Here is a 5,209-nt window from a genome sequence, read left to right as displayed (position 1 = left end):
ATTCTTTAAGGGATTTTTTGTTTCCTCTTTATGGGCTTCTACTTGTGTTCTCCTGTATGTATGTATGTATGTATGTATGTATGTATGTATGTATGTATGTATGTATTTTTATTGTTTTACTTTTTTGAGACACGATTTCTCTCTGTACAGCACTGGCTGTCCTGGAACTCACTCTGTAGACTAGCCTGGTCTTGAACTCAGAAATCCACCTGCCTCTGCCTCCCAAGTGCTGGGATTAAAGGCATGTGTCACCACTGCCTGTCCTCTCCTGTATTTCTTTAAGAGAGTTATTTATGTCCTTCTTAAAATCCCCTGTCAGCCTCATGAGATATGATTTTAAATCTGAATCTTGCTTTTCTTGTTTGTTGGGGTATCCAGGACTTGCTGTGGTGGGAGTACTGGATTCTGATGATGCCAAGAAGTCTTGGTTTCTCTTGGTAAGATTCTTATGTTTGCCTTTCACTATCTGGTAATGTCCATTTTTAGATATTCTTGCTATCTCTGGCTGGAGCTTGTTCCTTCATTGGATCTGTAAGCTTGTGTCAGCATTCCTGGGAGACCAGCTCTCTCCTGGCAAGACCTGTGCACAGAGGCCTGTGGAACAGCCCCACCTCCTGTGTGCACATGGAAGCAGGAAAGAGCCTGTCCATGCTCCTCTGTTACTTCTGAAGCCTGTGCACTCCTGGCTGGTCTCACCTTAGACAATCACAGGAGAGAAAACTGTAATCTCACCTGAATCCTGGTGTCAGAGTACTCCCTGGAGACAAGCTCTCCCCTGGTAGGAATGGTGCACAGAGAGCTGCAGACCTCCCCACCTCCTGGGTGCAGATGGAGACAGGAAGGACCTGTCCTGACTGCTCTACCTCTTCTATGGTTTGTGTGCTTCTGGGTAGTCCCTTCTTATACAGATGTCCTCATTTTTAATAGCCAAATAGAATTCCACTGTGTAAATGAACCACATTTTCTGTATTCATTCTTCAGTTGAGTGACATCTGTGTTAGTTTTATATCCTGCCACTTTGTTGAAGTTGTTGATCAGCTGTTCTCTGGTGGAATTTTGGGAGTTGCTTATGTGTATTATCATATCATCTGCAAATGACTTCTTCCTTTCTAATTTCTATCCCCTTGTTGTCCTTTGTTCTTCTAATTGCTCTAGGTTGATCTTCTGGTATTATGTTGAATAGATAAAAAAAGTGGACAACCTTCTCTTTTCCCAGATTTTAGTGGAACTGCCTCTATTTTCTCTCCACATAATTTGGTTTGTTGGTTTGCTGTATATTGCTTTTATTGTGTTTATGTATGTGTCATGAATTCCCGATCTCTCCAAGACTTTTAACATGAAAGGCTCTTGTACTTTGTCAAAGGCTTTTTCAGCATCTAATGAGATGATCATGTGGCTTTTAAAAATTTGTTTATATAGTGTATTAGTTTAATGTATTTTTTTTATATTGATCCATCCCTGCATTTCTGGTTAAAGGTTTCTTGATTGTGGTGAATGATGGTTTTGTTGTGTTCTTGGATTTGGATTGTGAGAATTTTATTGAGTATTTTCTCATTGATATTCATAATGGAGACTGGTCTGAAGTTCTCTTTCTTTGTGTGGTTTATGTATCAGTGTAACTGCGGCTTCATAGAATGAATTAGGTAGTGTTCCTTCTGTTTCTATTTTATAGAATTTATAGAATAGTTTGAGTATTGGTATTAGCTCTTCTTTAAAGATCTGATAGAGCTCTGCACTAAACCCATCTGGCCGTGGGCTAATTTCGGTTGGGAGTCTTTTGATGACTATTTGTATTTCCTTAGGGGTTATGGGTTTTTTTTACAAAGTTTATCTGATCGTGATTTAACTTTGACTTTGTTGCATGGTATCTGTCTAGAAAGTCATCCATTTCATCTAGATTTTTTCAGTTTTGTAGGGAATAGACTTTTATAGCAGGTTATGATGATTTTTTGAATTTCCTGTTTCTGGTTTTATGTCTCCCTTTTCATTTCTGATTTTGTTAATTGGGATACCATCTCTGTGCCCTTTTATTAGTTTGGCTAAAGGTTTATTTTGTTGATTTTCTCAGAGAACCAGCTCTTGGTTTTGTTGATTCTTTGTATTGTTCTCTTTGTTTCTAGCTGTTTGATATAAGCCCTAAGTTTGACTATTTCCTGCTGTCTACTCATCTTTGGTGTGTTGCTTCTTTTTGTTCTAGATCTTTCAGGTGTGCTGTTAAGTTGCTTATATGGAATCTCTTTTTTGGGGAAATGAATCCATTAATGGTAAGAAATATTAAAGACCCATTATTGGTAGTTCCTGTTATTTTTGTTGTTGGAGGTGGTATTATGTTTGTGTGATTCTCTTCTTTTGGGTTTGTCATGAGCTGATTAATTTCTTATATTTTCCAGGGTGTAGTTACTCTCCTTGTGTTGGAGTTTTCCTTCCAGTATCCTCTGTGGCTAGATTAATAGAAAGATATTGTTTAAATTTGATTTTGTCATGATTTCTCCATCTATGGTGATTGTTGAGTTTTGCTGGGTATGATATCCTGGGCTGTCATTTGTGTTCTCTTATGGTCTGGGTGATCAGTCCAGGATCTTCTGGCTATTAGAGTCTCTGTTGAAAAGTCTGGTGTAATTGTGATAGCTTTGCCTTTATATGTTACTTGGGCATTTTGACTTCCAACTTTTGATATCTTTCTTTGTTCTGTGCATTTAGTGTTTTGATTATTATTTGATGAGAGATTTTCTTTTCTGGTCAAATTTATTTGGTGTGCTGCAGCCTTCTTGTAGTACATTTATGACCATCCCTTCTTTAGGTTAGGGAAGATTTCTTCTATGATTTTTGTCAAAGATGTTTTCTGGCCCTTTGAGTTGGCATTCTTCACCCTTTTCTATTCCTATTATTCTTATCTTTTATCTTTTTATTGTGTCTTGAATTTCCTGGATATTTTGGATTATGAGATTTTTATACTTTGTGTTTTCTTTGACTGATGTGTCAGTGTTTTCTATGGTATCTTCTATACCTGAGATTCCCTTTTCTGTCTCTTGTGTTCTGTTGGTGATGCTTGCATCTGTAACTCCTGATGTCTTTTCTAAGTTGTTCATCTCCACTGTTGTATCCCTTTATGTTTTTTCTATTATTTTTATTTCCACTTTTAATTCTTGGACCCCTTTGTTCAATGACTTTAATTGTTTGCTTGTATTTTCCTGTTTCTTTCAGGGATTTATTTGTTTCCTCTTTAAGGGCTTCTATCTGTCTACCTGTGTTTTCTATTATTTCTTTAAGGGAGTTCTTAATAGTCTCCTTAAAGGCCTATATCATCTTTGTGAGATGGGATTTTAGCTCACTATCTTACTTTTCAGGTGTATTGGGATAACCAGGGCTTGCTGTGGTGGTGGAACTGGGCTCTAGTGGCATCTGATTACATTGGGTTTTGTTGCTTATGATCTTGTGCTTACCTCTGCCCATCTGGTTATCTCTGGTGTTAACTTACCTGAATATCTCTTATTAGAGCCACCTTCCTTAGTGGCAGGCAGTGCTGTCCCTGGTTAGGGTGGGCCTATTGTGTCTCTGGTTTAGAACAGACCTCCTTTGTCCCTGGTTACTGTAGACCTCCTAGGAGGCAGACAAGCTGTGTAGTGTGGGAGGATATCTGCCCCATTGATCTGGCCCAGGTGGAGAAGCAGACCAGAAGGAAGGTGAATTTCACCAAGGCTCTGTAGACCTCCTGGGTGGCACACATGCTGTTTTGTGTGTGTGTGTGTGTGTGTGTGTGTGTGTGTGTGTGTGTGTGGCTGCTAACCTGGCTTAGGTAGGAAGTAGACAGGATGCTTCAGCTCGGCATGGTTATTACAGTCGGTATGGGTATTTATATGAGATTCTCACCCATGTCTTTGGTTGCTGTTGACCTCCTGGGAGGCACAGAGGCTGTATGTGTGGGTGAGTAGCTGGCCTCTGATCTTGCCTATATTGCCTTTAATATGTTGAGTTATGTCCCCTGAGTTCCTGGATTCTCTAGGATGTTTATCAGGAAATGATGCTGGATTTTGTCAAAAGCCATGTCTTTGCTAAAATGGCACTATGACCACAGAAACTCTTATAAAGGTAAACATTGGGGATAGCTTATAGTTTCAGAGGTTTATTCCATTCTTGTCATGGAAGATATAGCAATATGCAAAGAGACATGCTGCTGGAGAAGGAGCTATGAGTTCTTACACCTTGATCTACAGGCAGCAGGAAACTGCTACACTGGGCATAATTTGAGCATAGGAGACCTCAAAGCCCTCCTCCACCATGGCACACCTCCTCCAATAAAACTACACCCCCTAATAGATCTATTCCCTAAGGGACAAACATTCAAACATGTGAGTCTATGGAGCCATTCCCATTCAAGCCACTGCATTCCACTCCCTGGCCCCAACAAGCTTGTAGTCATACAATAACACAGAAATACATTCAATACAATTTCAAAAGTCCTCATAGTTTATAAGAGGCTCAAACTTGTTTAAAAGTCCAAAGTTCAAAATCTCTTCTGAGATTTATTCAATTTCTTAACTGTAATACCCTGTAAAATAAAAATGAAAAACAGATCACATACTTCTAACATATAATGGTACAGGATATACATTGCCATTCCAAATGGTAGGAAAGAGAACATAGTGAAGAAATACTGGACCAAAACAAGCCCAAAAAACCATCTAGGTAAACTCTAAACTCTGCACCTCTAAGTCTGATGTCAAAGTGCTCTTCAGATCTTTAACTTCTTTCAGCTTTGTTGCCTGCAACACACTTCTCTCGGACTAGTTTCATGCTGGTCTGCATACTGGATGCTGTCCACTGGAATCTGTGGGGCTCTGGCCCTGCCAGAGCAGCCAAAGAGTTACAGCTCATCAAGGGGAAGCTGGAGCAAGGTGGGCTGCTGAGCCTCTTCCACAGTGGGATGCAGTGGGCAGCTAAGGGCCAAGGTCAGAGGTACCTAGCTGGAAGTAGTTGAGATCCATCTTTGAAAGCTTTGGGAGTGAAAATTCTTCCCTAGAGTGTTACAATAAGACAGGCACTCAGATGATCTGTGGTGAAATAACTTGTGCTCTTTATTCCTTGTGATAGGACCTTATAAACATTTGTGAGATGGGTTAGGATCTAGAGGCAGATGCTTTCTCCCTTCCTTCCTTCCTTCCTTCCTTCCTTCCTTCCTTCCTTCCTTCCTTTCTTTCTTTCTTTCTTT

This window comes from Mastomys coucha, chromosome X (genome assembly GCF_008632895.1).
Source record: "Mastomys coucha isolate ucsf_1 chromosome X, UCSF_Mcou_1, whole genome shotgun sequence".
Lineage (NCBI taxonomy): Eukaryota > Metazoa > Chordata > Mammalia > Rodentia > Muridae > Mastomys > Mastomys coucha.
The sequence above is the reverse complement of the archived record's forward strand: the minus strand, read 5'-3'. Positions refer to the sequence as shown.